Source organism: Hemicordylus capensis, chromosome 6 (assembly GCF_027244095.1).
Source record: "Hemicordylus capensis ecotype Gifberg chromosome 6, rHemCap1.1.pri, whole genome shotgun sequence".
Lineage (NCBI taxonomy): Eukaryota > Metazoa > Chordata > Lepidosauria > Squamata > Cordylidae > Hemicordylus > Hemicordylus capensis.
Window position 1 is genome coordinate 40,947,272 of NC_069662.1, and position 18,694 is coordinate 40,965,965.

At 45.7% G+C, this 18,694-nt stretch overlaps 1 protein-coding gene across 1 annotated transcript in view; it reads left to right on the plus strand.

The window, feature by feature from the left end:
* Nucleotides 1–18,694, plus strand: part of SKAP1 (src kinase associated phosphoprotein 1) — a 435,964-nt gene that overhangs the window by 15,419 nt on the left and 401,851 nt on the right. The gene's annotated exons all lie outside the window — the stretch shown is intronic.

Sequence of the window (18,694 nt, forward strand, 5' to 3'; positions counted from 1 at the left end):
CAAACATATGATGTCTACCAGATTACCCCTATTTACATGTTCACCAATATTCTTAGAGGTCATGCACACGATCAAAAACTGTCGTGCCCGGGTTTGGGAGCTGTGTGTGCTCTCAACTTTCGATTGTGTGGAAACAAGGCAGGAGGAAAACCTGGGTAGCTTTTTCTCCTACCTTGCTTCCACACAACCAAAAATTGGGAGTACACACAGCTCCCAAACCCGGGTATGACACAGAGCCGGGTCTCACGATCAGTGAGACCTAGTTTGGAAAGGCAGATGATCAGGGCAGGAGCCCTGGGCGGCCAGATTGGCCGCCAACATGACTGCTGGCTCCGTGATGGAGCTGGCGGGGGCTGGGGAGTTCGGGGCCGCATGGCCCCCGGAAGCTCCAGTATGCCTTGCGTGAGCACGCAGGGCATACTGGGGAGACCCCCGAGCCGGGAGGCTGCTTTTCAACCTCCTGCTGGGGAGTCTACTCGTGAGGAGCCGCGGCGCAGAGCTGTGCTGCAGCTACTCACGATTTTTAAAACCAGGTTTGCGGAGCACTCACTCCACAAACTGGGTTAAGGGGAGAGCTACTTTGGTGGGTTAACCACCTGGAGGCCACCGGGCTCACCTGTGAGCCCGGTGGTTCCCCCAGTCAGGAGAAATTGGGCTATCATCACCTAGCCCAATTTCTCCTGATCGTGGGAATAGCCTCACAGTGTTTGATTGTGTGAATGACCTCTTATAGTCAGATTACACATTACAGGAAAAGCATAGTTATGGCCCAGAGACAAAATCATTATAGGGGGGCTCCCCCATCGCACCTCTGTGTCTGACGTTAGATGCAAGGGGCAGGGCAGTAAACGTCCCACCCCTGCCCTTGACATGCCCCTGCCTTTTCTTTTCTTTGCCCCCGTGTGGTGGTGGGTGCTGTGGCTGGGCTGGGTCTTTTCTCTCTGGCTGGCCAGCATGCCCCTCTTCCTCTCTCTCTTGCTGGCCAGCTGAACTGAGCACCTGCACAGTTTGACTATGGACGTTGCAGGCTTGTGACATTACAGGCATGCGGCATCCATAGTCAAACTGCGCAGGCGCACAGTTCAGCTGGCTGGTGAGAGAAAGAGAAAGTCACGCTGACCGGCCGGAGAGGAGAAGCCTGGCCCAGCCACAGTGCCTGCCGCTCCTGCATGGGGGCAAAGATAAGTAGCGGTGGCAGGACAAGGGCAGGGGGGGCCCTGGGGGGTCCTTGACCCTCTGGTCCCAGGGATATTTGTCCCTGTTTGACCAACGGGTGCTACGCCCATGCCTCCAACATTCATAGGCCTGCCATCTTGAATGGGGTGGATGACATCATCACAAACTATGCCCTTGAGGTGTCCCTATGGGCCTCTACAACTGTACCACATTCGCTTCATATTGGTCCAGGCATCAGCTGTGTGGAAGCAAGGCAGGAGGAAAACCTGGATAGCTTTTCCTCCTAACTTGCTTCAACACAACTGAAAATTGGGAGCACACACAGCTCCCAAACCCAGGGAAGTTGATTGTGGGGCCGGGGGGAGACACATGGTCACACACAGTAGGGGTGTGCGTGGAACTGGTTTTGGCAGTTTGGTTCAAAATCAAACTGAATTTGAACTGAACCACCGGTCCTTGAGCTGGTTCTGTCGAACTGGCTAGCAATCCATTTGATTGACCCGGTTTGAGGGGCTCTGCTTGTAAAGGGGAATCTGGAATCCTGCCTCTCAAAAGGGTCTAGGGCCGGGGAGAGGGCACTTTGCTGGCTTCGGCGGCAGGGAAGCAGCGGCTTCTATAAACCCTGCCAGTGCTCCACCCCAGCAAGCTGGGCCGGCAGTGGCCTGGTTCTGGCCTCCACAGGCACACAGCCTCACTGGATTCCCCTTTACAAGCGGAGTTCCTCAAACCGGGTCAAACTAGTAGGTATTGGACTGGGTCCAGTCCGGTCCAAACATGGACCAGCTGCCTTTTTCTGAGGCCAGTCCAGTTTGAGTTCAAAGCCATGGAACCTGGTTTGAATCGAACTAGTTCTGCACACTCCTAACACAAAATGTCAGGTGATTGCATAAGTTTACTTTCCTTAAGGAAAGTAGGCTAAAAACACACTAGGAGATTTTATAATGAATCTCCCATAGCTCAACTAATTTGGCCGTAACCTTTTCGTTGAAGATCTAGAGTCAAGGGGGAGTACTGAAGTAGCCATATTTGCAGCTGACGCAAGATTAGTCAGAATGGTGGAACCCCAGGGGATCTGAGCTGGCTGTGACCATACAAAGAAGAGATCTTGTGGCTGTGTTAGATAAAGTAAAGTTGTGCCATCGAGTAGAATACAGGAGGAGTTTACCATTGCCATCTCCCACACAGTATGAGACGATGCCTTTCAGCATCTTTCCTATATCGTTGCTGCCCAATACTGGTGTTTCCATACCAGCAGGGATTCGAATCGGCAACCTCTGGCTTGCTAGTCAAGTCATTTTCCTGCTGCACCATTAGGTGGCTACGACTGTAGTAGATCTCAGTGAAAATGTGAATTCATTGTGCAGTGGCAGTCAAGAAAGCAAAATCTGTGTTTTGGATTATTAGGAAAGGGATTGAAAATAAAATTGTCAGTATCGTAATGCCTATTACGTAAATCCATAGTGTGTCCGTATTTGGAATACTCTGTGGGATTCCAGTCACATCACCTCAAAAATGATGTTGTAGAACTGAAAAAGGTATAGAAAAGGATAACCAATATGGCTGAGGTGTTAGAGCACCTTCCATATGAAGCAAAGTTAGAGTGTTTGAGGCTAGAAGTTTAGTGGGGGCAGCATGTGGTGGGGAGATGACAGGGGTCATGATATAATGTTATAAATCTTTGAATGGTATGGATAAAGTGGATAGAGAGAATTTTCTTCTTCTCATAGAATACTGGAGGCACCAGATGAAACAGACTGGTGTAGATTCAGGACAGACAAAAGAAAGTACTACTTCATACAATGCATGGCTAACTTACTAAATTTGCTGCCCTAAGGCTTGGTGATGGCCACTGACTGGCTTCCTAACATGTGTAAGGAGGCTCTGTGGGGATGTGCCCGGAGCCCTCATGCGACTCCCCTAGTCCCCAGAGGACAAAGCCTTCCAAGTGCTGCTCCGTGACATCTTTTTGACCTCACAGAGCCATTCTGGAGTGCAAGTGGCGCTCGGAAGTCTCAGCCTCCCCAGCACAACAGCGTGCCCGCTAGAGGACTGAGGGAGTTGCATAAGTGGGGCTCCTGCTTCGTCTCCACAGACCTTACTGAAGCATGTGCTTTGTTAATCAGGATGTCGGCCAATGTCTTTAACCTTGTATTCAAAGTTCTACGGTTTGGGTTCCAACTACAAAAATGAACCTCCATTAATGACCTTTAAAGGTATGCTGCTTCTTTAGTTTGTTCTAGATAAAAATCACTGGAATATGGCTTTACCTGAAGGTGACATTTCAAGCACTTACGCACTACCAATATTAGTTGTGTAACCTTTTCATGGATATTCCTGGGAAAGCCTGGGAACAGTCAGTCCTGTTAAAATACCAGGTTTTGCAATGCTGTAGAAGCCACACAACTTGGAAATGTTGATAAATTATTCGTACGGGAGCAGCTGTCGGAGCTCTGCAGTTGTAAAAGGAACCTCCAAGTTCAGAGGTAGTGTATTTTATGACAGTGTCAGTATACTTGTATTGCTGCTCCTGTATATAATTTCAGCTAATATTTCTGGTTTGCAGAAAGCTTTTGACCTCACAACAGTCATATGTGGCTGGGCACACCCAGTCCAGCAAATGCAAATGGCCGAGGGTGAGGACGTCTTGTGAGCAAGGGCTTGGCTCCAGAACCAGTGGTGCCGTTAAGAGTAGACTTTCGGGTGCAAGTCCAGAATCACCATAACCCTCCACCTCATCCCTTGTGTGTGGGAGCCCCAGCTTGTCTCTTGAGGAGCATGGAGAGCAGCTGAAAAAGTCCTTACCCTGAGCCACAGAGCCAACTTCTTATTTCTTCCTCTCCTCTCCCTTCTTTCCAGATGATTTATTCAGCCAGTGATTCACCAGGTGAGCTACAAGTCAGAGGTTATGCCAGGTTCTCGTCCTGCAGTCAGTCTGAACTAGAATTCCTAGGCTCCCTTTTGATTCCCTGAAGAACTGGGCTCCTGAAAGGTGGCTGCAGAACTTCCTTATATCTGTGGCTGCAAGATACAGGTTAAGGCACATGCCTAGGGCAGGCTGGTCATCGCCAAATGTGATGGAAGCGCTAAGCAACCTTGAGTTCAGCTGGCCTTAAGTTTAGCTGACCATGACCAGACAACCCGCTCTTCACTGTCATCTTATCTGTTATCTATGAATTTTTAAATCATCTGTATACTTTCTCTATGTAAGCTGCTTTGAGAACTTTTGTAGATAAGGGGCCCCCGTATTAAGGGAGGTTCCCCTATAACAAGGAAGGGGCCCCCATCAGGCAGGTCCAGAGTCTGAAATTACCTATCTGCACTCCTGCCCAGAACCTCTCATTGGTGCCTCGGCTTAGGTCTGGCACAAGTAAACTAATAAAGTGATGGTTCCTCTGAACATGTGCAAAGAACTTAGCACCACTAAGAATTTTGCAGCAGCCTGCAGATTTCTGAGGTTAGGGGAACTAGCTTATGAACCAGGAGATCGTATCTCCAGGCAGGATTGATTTCTGGTACCTCTCTGTTTAGAAATTAAGTTCTGTATAAAATTCTACTGCATCTGAAGTGGGACTGAAGGGGAGAAAGACCACATTCAGCAGTTTGGCAGTGCGTGAAGACCCTTAGACTAGATCCCATAGGGATTCTCATGCAACCCATACTTGTGCCCTGGATGCTGGCACAGCAGCATTCCTTCTGCTGCTCCTGCAGGTTTTCTATGCTGGACGTAATTAGTGTGCAACACAGATGGGTTTTGAACCCAGCGATGTAATTACTGTGGGGAAAAACCAAGCCAGGGTCCTCAAATTTGCACTGACCCACGTACAGAGATCCTAAATTGCACATTTTGTGTCTCTGTCTTTGGTGATACATTCATTGATGGGTTAACACTTTGGTGTTGAGGACAAGTCCACATATTTGATTTTTAGATGCCCACCTTTTGAGTTCACTCAAGTGGACAGACAGTTGTTATCCTTCGTAAGGTCACAGCCAGGTATCCCCTGCAGAAGAGCATTGTGTGATGCCCCGCTGTATCCAAATCAATCTTTCCTGCTGGCTAATTAAGCACCAGTTTTCTTACTTAGCAACTTGGGACTGTGTAATTAACAGCCCAGGTTGCCGTGAATAATTGAAAGACAGAGGAACTGAGTGCAGGAGATGGAAGGAACCTTCTGGATTAGGGATGTGCATGAAATGTGATTCAGACACCAAAATCACAGCACATCCCTTTAACATGGAGGGATTACACATCCCCTTTGACATGGAGGAGAGCAGGTCCATACCTGCTGCTCTGCCGCTTGCTGTCACTTCCTTAATCATGGCGCCCCCCGCTCATTGCGCGCCAGAGGTGCTCTCCCCCAGCTACCCCTGTGCGACACCGGCACACACATGGCCTCCACACATGTGCAGCGGCCATGTGTGTGCCAGCATTGTTCTGGGCATCTGGGGAGAGCACCCCTGGTGTGCGATGATAGTGAGAGGGTTCAATTAAAGAAGTGGTGGTGAGCAGTGGAGAAGTAGGTATAGACCTGCTCTCCTCCATGTCAAAGGAGATCTGTAATCCCTCCGTGTTAAAGGGATGTGCTGTGATTCAGTGTCCAAATTACGTTTTGCGTACATCCCTATTCTGGATAAAGGAACTGGATGAATCTTGCTCAGAATGCACAATCTGGCTCTTCCATGGTTCCAAATCCTTTGTGTGCGTGAAGTATAAACCCTATCAAGAGATTGTAGCTCTGAGAAGCAAATAGGCACATGGTCTTAAAATGTCACTAGTCCACCCTATAGTGATCAGTCACGAAACAGTCTCTTCTTTCCCCTAAAGAGTGAACCGAAGTGAACCCTGTCCTGACTGACAGGCAGTGACTTCTAGGGATCAGCCACTCAGCACATGGTGGGTAGGACCTTGAGGGCCATATGGCAGAAAGAGAATTTCCTTTGTTCAGAAGCTGCTAGGCAGGAGGTGAGAGAGGACGGGCAGAAGGCTTAGTGAGGAGCAATGGAATTTTGCCACCTCATGGTCAACAGCTAGCCTGGAGAATTCCCTCATGGAAGTACATCTGCAGATCCTTGAGAGACAGGATTGCAGGAAGCTTGAATTATCTCCTGGAGTTTGGGGTGAGTTCAAGGGGGAAGGAAGCCAGGGCTTCTGGAAATTTAGTCTCAGGAACCATTTGCTAGTCAGTTTGTGTCAGAAACTTCTTTTTGCTTTCGTGTGCCTTGCATATCCTTACAACTGTTCTATGGTGTTTTGTCTGTAATGCAACTAAACTAAGAAATGCTGAGCCTGCACTATTCCAACAGGGCATTGCAAAAGTCTCTGTAAACTCTTAAAGGTGCTTTTTGTATTTTCTTACATTTATGTACTTTGCAACTGGGTAACCATGATTTTTAAAGTGTGCAGCCCCAATATCATCTGAGGGTGCTTTTTGAAAGTATTCTTGCGGCTACTGAGTGTTCCTTTTACCTGTAACTAAAAGCTGGGAAAGCCTCAGATGGAAACAGTCTGTAGTATTTTGAATAAAGTTTTATTTTTACTTTTTTGTTCTTTGCAATTTTTACCATCCTCTTTGAGTGGATTTATAACTCAGGAAAGGGGAGGCTGGAAAGGTGTTTACTCTGGTGCAAACACGCCTCAATTTGATTGTTCAGCAATTCTACCACGTTTTCTCACCACATGTAAGCCTGCATGTGGAGATTTTTGTGTACTTTCCCAATAGTAAAGAAAAGGAGAGTTTCCCTGGAAATTCACCCAAGCAAAGGGGGGGAATAAGCTCTTGATAAGTGGGTGTGGTGGCAGCATATTATCAACCAGGAAACCTTTGGGGAGCAGGCTTTGTGGGTTAAAGCAAGAGAGGGGATGATTCAGCAATCTCCCCCCCCCCCATGAGCTTGCTCAAAGGTTGGGCTAAATCTGCTACACACCCAAAACAGCATACTCTTGCAGGACCCCAAAGTTGCTTCTTGCCAACCAGCTCAATTAGCAATTGTTTCTTTTCCTGACCAGATTCAAACTACAAAACTATTTCTTCCAACTATTCTTGACACATTGGTAGTAGAGATGTGCACAGAACCATACCGGGTGGCTCGATGGCGGCAGTGGGGTGCACTTACCCCATCCTCTGTTTTCCCCCCACTGGCGCCCAGTATTTCTCAAGTCCTACGGGGCGGCAGCTTACTTCCCTGCCATCCCGTTCACTCTTTGGATGGAAGTAGCTGGCATGCGTTTGCCCACCGTGCGTGAGTGTGCGCACATTGCAAGCACCCGCATGCACGTCGGGTGGGCGCTCATGCCTGCCAGCTACTTCCAGCCACTTCCAGCTGAAGAGCAAACGAGGCGGCAGAGAAGTACGCTGCCACCCCGCAGGACTTAAGAAATACTGGGCACCGGCGGGGGGAAAGTGGAGGGAGGGTTAAGTGCACCCTCCCCCGCCCTTAAAGTGCAACTCCCCCCGCCACCTTCATACTTCTAACCGCCCAGTTCTCAAACTTGTTTGGAGGCCCATAAAAGGGCCTCCGAACAAGTTCGTGCACATCCCTAATTGGTAGCCCTCAGACTGGCAGGAAGGTATGACCTGTTTTAGGAACAACGGTTGGCTACCAGTATCCCCTAGGCAAGCATCTTTTGGATCAGAGAGAGGTGATAATCTTTCCCTTCACACAACAGAAGAGTGTGGCTATAGCAACAGTCTCCTTCTGGGATCTGTGATTCACGCACTTGGCTTTAATTATCACTTTTATGCAAAGGATATACAACTATATCTTTCTATTCCATCTCTCAGTTCTGCCACACTTGCCTCTCTTTCTGATTGCCTTTCTGTTATTTCTAATTGGATGTCTGATCATCGCCATCATCATCTCATGTATAATATGAGTAAAAGTGAAACCATCCCCCACCCCCGTATCCAACCCATAAATGGCACCTCGGTTTATTTTTCAGCTTAAACAACATTTGTGCTGTTCTTTCTCATTCTCATTTCTTATTGATATCTTCTATGCAGTCATGGTATTTTATTTGTTCTCATCTTGTTGAGATTCACCCTTTTCTTTCACTGATGTATTGTTGGTTCCTATTTTTCATAGAATCAAAGTGTTGGAAGGGAGCTTGTAGGTAATCTAGTCCAATTTCCTGCTTGATGCAGGAAAGCCTGAGTTTCAGAACATCCTTTTCAGGTGGCAGGTGGGACGGGATGGTTGCCTCACCCAGGATCCATGGCTTCTTGTGTATTTATATTTCTGTGCACATATTTTATGTATCTATTTGTATATGTACAATTTGTTCCCTCTGGAAACATTTCTGCAAATGCCCACAAGTAGGAGCGAAGCCAGGCTGGCGGCGGCCTGTGTGAGGCCGCTGTCATGGCCTCCTAGCCCTGCCTCCCATGTCTGACATCTGATGCGCCCGGCTAGCCATGCCCCCGCGCCTGACGTCAGATGCGGGGGCGTGGCCTCCCTTCCAAACGGGGCTGCGCGGCCCTGTTTGGAAAGGAGATTGGCCCGTCCTGCTTCGAGCAGAACGGGCCGGAACGACTCTCCCTGCCTTAAAGGCAGGGAAAGCTGTTCTGGCCACACTGCCAATGCAGCATGGGCTGATATCTCTCCTAAATGGGGCCATGCTGCCCCATTTGGGAGGGAGATCGACTGGCCCCGCTGCATTGGTAGCGGGACCAGGAGCAGCTCTCTCTGCCTTAAAGGCAGGGAGAGCTGCTCTGGCTGCACTGCCAATGCGGCATAGGCTGATTTCAATGCAGCGCGGACTGCCAATGCAGCACACGCTGCATGGCCCCATTTGGGACCGAAATAACACTCCTGCGCCTGATATCAGATGCGGGGGGGCATGTCTGGGGCAGCACTTGTGTCCCCTGATGGGCGCGGCCCGGGTTCTTTGAACCTGTTTGCCCAGTGGTGGCTCCGCCCCTGCCCACAAGCTTGAGCATCCCCAACAGATGGCTGTCCAGCCTCTGCTTGCTCTAGCAAGGGAGAGCCCACCGCCAGCAGTGTTCCCTCTAACAGGGATTCCCAGATGTTGTTGACTACAACTCTCAGGATCTCTAGCTGCAATGGTCTTTGGCAGTGGATTATGGGAGTTGTCAACATCTGTGAATCCCTGTTAGAGGGAACACTGTCCCCTAGGTAACTGGTTCCATTGTTGAACTGCTCTTACTGTTTTCTTCTAGGGTTTGATTGAAATCTACCCTCTGGTAACTTAAGCACGTTCAACCCTCTGGGACAGCAGAGAACAAGTCTCTACCCTCCCCCCCCCCCCCGCAATTGTTTTTGAGGCCTTCTGGACCGTCTTCTTCTTTTTGGTTACATTCAGTATGAAACTGTTCTTGCAGTTTGTTTTGCGTGCTGCTAATACTGTGGTCCAATCTTGTTTCCATTCTTTTATTGACTGATATCCTAAGGAAGCAGTTGGAGAAGGATGTTGTGCAAGCTACTTGCACTAAATTTAGAGCTTGTGTTTCAGACTAGTGTTGTGCTATCGCAAACATGCTTGTGCTTACGTGATAGTATGCAACTGCAACCTGGATCATTTATTTTTAAATGGAACTTTTGCACAATTACACAAATCCCTACATTTTTTTTTTTTTTTAGCACAACTATGTGATCTTCATACACTAGTGCAACTTTGCTCATTATGCAAGTACTTCATTAGCCAGGATGTCAGCATGTTTCTGTTACTTAATAAATTCAGTTAAAGTTTGTTTCTTGCTTTTTAAGAAGCAGTTTGCAAGAAGCGGTAATCTTTTGAAACTGTGAGGTCTGAGATGGAAAATCCAAATGGTATTCACTTCACATTAATTAACATGAGGCACAGTCCTGGTGCAAGATCTATTTAACTTTCCAGTGGATTGCTCAGTGGACCTTGCACTGGTCGGTCATATCTTTCTACCTTCCACTTCACTCCCCTAATGGCAGTGAAGACCTACCTCCAGAGATGGTCACCTCAATATTTGGGGGTCTTGTACCTTACTATCTGGCCACCTTAAGTGGCACAGTGGGGAAATGCTTGACAAACAAGCAGAAGGTTGCTGATTTGAATCCCTGCTGGTGCTATATTGGTCAGCAGTGATATAGGAAGATGCTGAAAGGCATCATCTCATACTGCGTGGGAGGAGGCAATGGTAAACCCCTCCTGTATTCTACCAAAGAAAACCACAGGGCTTTGTGAGTGCCAGGAGTCGAAATAGAATGGACGGTGCACTTTACTTTACTTACCTTACTATCTGCCTTCTCTTATCATGCTTCGTTTTTCTTCTTATGCTCTCAGGCCCTCTCAGTGTCTTGTTTTGATCACTCTGTGTATTTCTCAATTCACTCCCTCCTCCCCAACTTGCTGCTTCCTTTGCTTGGAATGTCATTCCATCTTCTTGTCACCATGCCCTTCCTACTTAATTAAAAAAAAAAAACTTATTAAAATTTTAGAAATGGCATATCCTTTTTTGAAGAAATAATAATCTATTAGGCTTTCTCTTCTTACTTCTGAATTCTTTTGCTCATATGCTGAGTAGTGACTGCATTGCACACACCCCTTCTCCTTATTTTCGTTTTCCTCTTTCTCCCCCTTGTTGTCCTCCCTCTTTCTCCCCGTGTTAGGGAAGAGAGCTGGTCTTGTGGTAGCAAGCATGACTTGTCCCCTTAAGCTAGGCAGGTTCCTTCCTGGTTGCCTATGAAATTGAGACTAGAAATGTGAGCACTGTAAGATATTTCCCTCAGGGGATGGAGCTGCTCTGGGAAGAGCATCTAGGCTCCAAGTTCCTTCCCTGGCATCTACAAGATAGGGCCAAGAGAGATTCCTGCCTGCAACCTTGGAGAAGCCGCTGCCAGTCTGTGTAGACAATACTGAGGGAGATGGACCTATGGTCTGACGCAGTATATGGCAGCTTCCTATGTTCCTATGTCCTCTAAAGTTCATTTGTAAGGTTTTTAGCAGGAATGTTGTACATTTTATTTATTCATCAAGTACTTTAAAAGGTACTAAACACTTAAGAAGAAGAATGTCGTTGAATTTCAGTTTTCTCCCTTGCTGTTGTATGCTTCCTGTAATATACATTTTCTCCTTTTGAAATGCAAGCTTAGTTTTTTAAATAAATGCTGAATTTGTTCAGCTGAACTCATTTCAAAATATGTTCTAATATTGAACCCAAAAAAGGGGTGTGTGGGGGAAGGGGGAAGAAATGTGAAGTAGCCAGTTCTGAGGGAATGCTGTACCAAGGTTGAGCTTCTGCGAAAAGAAATTACTGGATGAAATTAACAAAGTGCTCAAGTGAATGGCTACCACGGGCACCATGGCACAGATTTTCCATTATAAAAGGTAAAAGTGTCTGATGTAGAAAAAGAGGAAGAATTGGGACATTAGACCCTCCAGAGCTTTCGCTGTGAAGGACCTACTAAACCAGTGAGTTTTTTTGTGGGCTGTGTGTACTCAGGCTGGAGTCTTCTTCAGATGCAGAAGGGAATAGGGGTGTACTACAGCACTGTCCCCTGTATCTGCCAGGATGAATCCTCTAGCTCGGCTAGGCCTGATAAAAATACTACTAGCCTAGCCTTCTGCCTGTCACTGGAGCAAGACCTATTGCTACGCTTCAGGCTCTAGCTTCTAACTTTTTTAGCACAAGCCATTGACATCAGAGACACTGAACTCTGGGAGTCTGGTAAAGACAGCTCTGGCTTGGCCCTGAGTGACAATTCACTATAAAGAGGGGTGAGACGACATAACACATGTGCATAAACCAATTAAACAACACCATGTACTATAAGTTTGTTTTTGTGTGTATGAATGGGGGAAACAGGAAGAAGAACATAAACAGCAAGAAATCCTGGGATGTGGTGTCAATGGCTTTCCCTCCTCACATTAATATTGACAGAAAACAAATCTTGCTGCTTTCTCACTGCTCCTGCCTTCAGGTTTCTTTAAAAACAGGATAATGTATGCCGAATAAGAGCCACTTCACATATTAGGCAGCAACTGGCTTCTACCATGTAGAGGATGCATGGCCGTAAACATCTGGCAGACACATACTACTGGTGTCTCCCCAGTATCTATCTATCTGTCTGTTTGTGTTTAGGGACACATGTTCCTTCCATGCTTTGTGTTTACCATGGGGAATATTGGTGAAAGCTGGTTATCCTGTTTTTAGCCTACTTTCCTTAAGCTTATGGAATCACCCAGATTTCTGTGTCTATGTGTTTGTTCCCCTATCAACTTTGCAATGCCTGTACCAACTTGAACCAAACTTGGTACAGCTGTAGAACACATAGGGATACCTCCACGGAATAGTTTGTAGTGATGTCATCCACCTGAATTCAAAATGGCCGACACATGAATGTTTGAGGTGCAAGTGGGCTGACTTGTGAAGTGCCTAACTGATTTCAACCACATTTTGAACAACTGTAGGGACACAGGGATAGCTTAAATTTGTTCCCAAATTAAATCCCCATACCAATAACATGTACATTAGTTGTCGGAATAAACCCTGTAAATTAAGTTGGCACATACTTAAGCCTAATTTAATCCTCCTGGGCGCTTTCCAGACTAGCCGCTCAAAAATCACTTTCAAATCACTTTCAAAACGTAAAACCTGAAGGGGGAGCAGTCTCACAAAAATTAACAACCCGAAAAAAACAACACATTTTTTATGCCAGCTAAACCACGTCATAGCACTAAGTTGCAGCGGTTAAATTCGAAACAAGGCCTGCGGTGTTGTGACCCCATTGCAGGGTCGAGTCTGGAAAGTGCTCTGCTATCTTGGTTTGTCATACTAAGCTCTGCTTCATTTACCATCTATCTGCATAACGTAAGCATCTGCTGCAGAAGCAGGGACTTTTCAGCTGTGATTCCCAGACTGTGGGGCGACCTAGTTCCTCTTTGCTTGCTATTCAGCAGAAAACCTTCGTTTTTCATCTGACCTTTTAGAAATATTTTTGACCGGCTGGTTGGACATTTGTTTTATTGGTTTTACCATTGTAGTTTTAAGTTTTCTCTCTTTTAGCTGCTTTGAACATGTGTTGGAGCAGCAAAACCATTTAAAAATATAATAGAAGTAGTTCTGGTAAGAACTAATCTGCCTACTTTCCTTTCCTACTTTCTAGTGGTAGATTGATAATTACCATCTTCACAAATTAATCCACTTGTGCCTCAAACATTAATGCATCCACCATCTTGAATTGGAGTGGATGACATCAATCACGAACTAGGTTGTTGAGGTGTCCCTACAACTGTATTAAATCTGGTTCAAATTGTTTAGGCAGTCCACTTGCACCTCAAACATTAACATATCTGCCATCTTGAATTGGGGTGGATGGCATCACAAACTATGCCATTTAGGTGTCCCTATGTATCCCTACAGCTGTATTAGATTTGGTTCAAATCGATTAGGCGGTTCATACATAGGCTAATAAGTATAGTCCCTGATTTAATTCTGGGGAAAAACCCCAGATGCTGGGGATTTGCACATGGTTTGAAGCGATGCTTTCTGATCAAGAAGCCTGCTTGCTTATTCAAGATGTGCAGAGACTAGCTTTGGTTTCTCACCGGTATGAGTCACTTAGCCAGTGCTCAGAGGCCCTTGTTGTTTCACATGTTTCTAAGTTGATCCCTGATGAGTCCTGACAAATTAAGACTGTGTGTGTGTATATATCTCTTTTTAACTGAATCCAAGCTAAAAACTACCATCTTGCCTTAAAAAAAAGGGGTGGGGGGTGGGGGGGGGAATCCAAGTAGTCTCTACTCACATTAACTAGGGTAATTTTAATTTCCAAACTATGTTTGAATAATCGGAGATGAGAGCAAATCAGAAAGTGGAATTCCACAGTAATCCGTAGCTCATTAGCTTAACCATAGTGTATGTAATTCCCCAGCAATAAGAAACTCATTAAGTCAGATGGCTTGTGATATCAAGACAAAAGTGGTATTTAAAGTATGTGACCTCCTGATCAGGCAGGTAGCTGAGCTCTGTGTTAATTCCCCCATCTTGCCTAGCCCTGCTAGATTACCTTTAATTAGCCAGAGTACTGATTTTAATATGCTGGTGAGTTTGAATGCTGAAATTTTACTCTACTTGGCAATAGGGTAGATTCTGTTCAGCATGAGTGTTCTGATCTTGTTTGGATAAAGGCTACTCTCTGGAGTGCCCTTTCCTGAGGGACAAACTAATGTGATGGAGGCAGGGGGGTAGCTAGGGGAAAGAGGGACCATGATCGCCCATCTCCCAGATGCCAGCGGCCCCTCAGAATAAGGGAGATAATGAAGAAAAATGGGAGGGGTGGAGACCCTTAGAAGCTGGGGGCCCAGGTTCTTTGAACCCATCTGCTCAATTATAGCTACACCCCTGAATGGAAGCAGCCATATTTGTTTATCACATGTCTGCCCCATTCATATCTAAGCAGGTGTGTGCCATGCTGTGTGTGGAGATATTAAAATGTGCAGGTGAGGAGAATCAAACCCTTCTTCCTTCCCCACTTTACCATGCATGCTGTGCTCAAACATTTGAAGTGTTTTTCTCCTCAGCCTGGCTTGCTTCTGATCTCTGAACCAGGTTCCAAGGAAAGTGTCTGCTGTGATGGAGTGCCAGGAGGTAAAGGGTGGGAGGAGTTCAACTCCCCACACCTGCACATACATTTTGTTGTACAATTTAGTCCCCTCCTCACTGATTTAGGAGTAAATGGGGCAGACGTGTGAAAGACAAGCATGCCTGACCCTGCTGTGTTTAATTTGGTCTCCAACTGTGGTGGAGTTCAGGGAGGGCCAGTATCTTGTGAAGGAGATGGCCTTAGGGATGGCCCATTCATGGAAAACCTGCACATTTATAGACATGCATAATTTGAGTAGTAGGGCTACTGTGGAAGTGCACTTGCTGTGTTTTGCAGAGACATACTATATTATTTTCATTTTGGCTTGAGGGAACTAGCCTTGTTAGTTTGCTGCAGCAGCAGCAAGTTGTGCACAGTGTTGATTGGCTGGTATGTATGTCATTGTGAAACCACCTTCCCCCTGCCTTTCTCAAGTGTGGTTTTTCAGTTTTAAAAACCTGATTGGATTAAAACACACACACACAACTTTTGAACACATGCACATACAAGCAACATTTTAAACAATAAAATAGTAGCACATCTGAAACTTGGTAGGGAGGAGCGAAACTGTACTCTACCTCAGGGTTTGATTTGGAGGGAAATTCATTTGTTTCTAGCAGTGCAAAGGTGGGTAGAAGATGGGCTCACCATCTGCAAGGAAAACATACAGGTGAAACTCGAAAAATTAGAATATCGAGCAAAAGTTCATTAATTTCAGTAATGCAAATTAAAAGGTGAAACTGATATATGAGATAGACGCATTACATGCAACGCGAGATAAGTCAAGCCTTAATTTGTTATAATTGTGATGATCATGGCGTACCGCTCACGAGAACCCCAAATCCACAATCCCAGAAAATTAGAATATTACATGAAACCAATAAAACAAGGATTGTAAATAGAACAATATCGGACCTCTGAAAAGTGTAAGCATGCATATGTATTCAGTACTTGGTTTGGGCCCCTTTTGCAGCAATTACTGCCTCAATGCGGCGTGGCATGGATGCTATCAGCCTGTGGCACTGCTGAGGTATTATGGAAGACCAGGATGCTTCAATAGCGGCCTTCAGCTCTTCTGCATTGTTTGGTCTCATGTCTCTCATCCTTCTCTTGGCAATGCCCCATAGATTCTCTATGGGGTTCAGGTCAGGCGAGTTTGCTGGCCAATCAAGCACAGTAATCCCATGGTCATTGAACCAGGTTTTGGTACTTTTGGCAGTGTGGGCAGGTGCCAAGTCCTGCTGGAAAATGAAGTCAGCATCCCCATACAGCTTGCCTGCAGCAGGAAGCATGAAGTGCTCCAAAATCTCCTGATAGACGGCTGCGTTGACCCTGGACTTAATGAAGCACAGTGGACCAACACCAGCAGATGACATGGCTTCCCAAATCAACACAGACTGTGGAAACTTCACACTGGACTTCAAGCATCTTGCATTGTGTGCCTCTCCATTCTTCCTCCAGACTCTGGGTCCTTGGTTTCCAAATGAGATGCAAAAGTTGCTCTCATCAGAAAAGAGGACTTTGGACCACTGAGCAACAGACCAGTTCTTTTTTTCTTGAGCCCAGGTAAGATGCTTCTGACGTTGTTTGTTGTTCAGGAGTGGCTTGACAAGAGGAATACGACATTTGAAGCCCATGTCCAGGATCTGTCTCTGTGTGGTGGCTCTTGATGCACTAGCTCCAGCCTCAGGCCACTCCTTGTGAAAGTCCCCAACACTTTTGAATGGCCTTTTCCTGACAATCCTCTCCAGGCTGCGGTCATCCCTGCCGCTTGTGCACCTTTTTCTTCCACACTTTTCCCTTCCACATAACTTTCTATTAATGTGCTTTGATACAGCACTTTGGGAACATCCAACTTCTTTTGCAATTACCTTTTGAGGCTTTCCCTCCTTATGGAGGGTGTCGATGATGGTTTTCTGCACAACTGTCAAGTCAGCAGTCTTTCCCATGATTGTGATTCCTAATGAACCAGACTGAGAGACCATTTAAAGGCTCAGGAACCCTTTGCAGGTGTTATGGATTGATTAGCTGATTGGAGTGGGACACCTGGAGCCTACTTGAACCTTTTCACAATATTCTAATTTTCTGGGATTGTGGATTTGGGGTTCTCATGAGCTGTACGCCATGATCCTCACAATTATAACAAATTAAGGCTTGACTTATCTCGCTTTGCATGTAATGCGTCTATCTCATCAGTTTCACCTTTTAATTTGCATTACTGAAATTAATGAACTTTTGCACGATACTCTAATTTTTTGAGTTTCACCTGTATGTGTAATCTCCTATTTTAGATACATCTATGTTAGAAGTGAAGGACTTTGCGCTGTCTCTTGTCTCAGTGACAGTGGAGGACAGACTAGGGAGTTAGAGGGCAAGACATTGGTCATCCCTTCTCTACTGCTCTGACACTATCCCTTTGGAATGTAGATTGCTACTCTTAGGGACTAACTTCCTTCCTTCCTGCTTTGCACTTCCTCTCCCTCTCTTCCTCTTCCCTTCCTTCTTCCTTGCAACATGCAAGCTCCTCTCCCTGCACCATGTGTGCAGAGATGCAGAATCCATCTGCATCCAGCTAGATAGATAGATTAGAGATCCCATCTCCTCACTTTCCTATCTAGAATGGAGTTCTCTAATAAATGCCATATATATTGATTTGAAACTATGAACTGGCTCCAAGTTACTTTACTCCTAGCATACACGCATGCCTAACTAAATTCTGCTGTGTTATGCCTGTGTGAACTCTGCTATAATGAAAAAAGGTTTCTCCTACCAGAGAGAATTCTCAACAATCTACACATACAATGAAGTAAAACAATATAAGATCCTGTGAGAGGGCACCCTTTTATGGGCCAGGCTAGTAAGATTTTTAAACACTTGCTGATTTGGCAGCCCTACGCTTGGTTCTGTATGGTCTCTAAGCAACTATGATTTATCTTCCTTTTCTCTCCTAAGATGCCTTTTAAGCTGCTGAAAAGTATCAGCATGTTCTTCCCTCTGCCCCAGTCTTCTCTCACTTGCACAAGCATTGTGGACCCAGGAGCATCATTTGCAAAGAATTTCCTTATTTTCTCACATGCTGTCAATTTTAATATTTCCCTTGATTTTTAATTTTAATATGACAGAGCATTTCCATTAATTTCAGTATGGACGGCTATCTGTCTGCTGCTTAAGGAAGAATTTGGTGTTTCTCAGCCATATAGTCTAAACAGTAGCATGTTGAAAGGAAGGACAGGATTAAAAAACCAAAGGTATCTTGTGCTTTTCTACGAGTGCATTTTGATATCTTCTGAGTTATAATCTTAAGAGTATTTCCTATCATTAAAAAAATACTGTATTGCCCTCTCCTCCTCCCACTCTGATTCTTCCAATTTCCTTGTGGAGTTGTCATAATTTTAAAGCCTTATCACCACAAATGATGATGGCTATGTAGTCAGATTCACTCCCTCTTCCCCTCTCCCCACTCCCATCCTAGCTGCTGATTCTATACTATTTGGACAAGGAATATATCTAAAGTGGTCTACAGAGCAGTTCTTTGCCAATGGTGTGTTCTGAGGTTTCTCCTCTGCCCCCACCACTTCTCTCTTGCCTGCTTGAAGTCCTGTTCAGCATCAATTATTTTTCCTTGGGTGGACATTAAATAGCCAACAAGTTAAACCCAGATTTGTCAAGATCTATCTTATATATCCGCTGCGGTGGTTTTAGTGTTCTCAATTGGCTAGAAGTGCAAGGGAGTGTAATTATACCTTCACTTTATGGATTTGTCTCACGGCTCATATATTTGAGCCATTTTTGAGGGTGGCAGCCTATGCTAAATATATTCCTCTACCTGTCAACTTTCTGAAAGTCCCTGAAATAGGAGATGGTAGTTCCTCCCCATGCCAATTAAGTCTCCATTGGGTTGATGCAGGATAGGGCAAGACTTGTTTTACATTCCAGGACAAAAAAG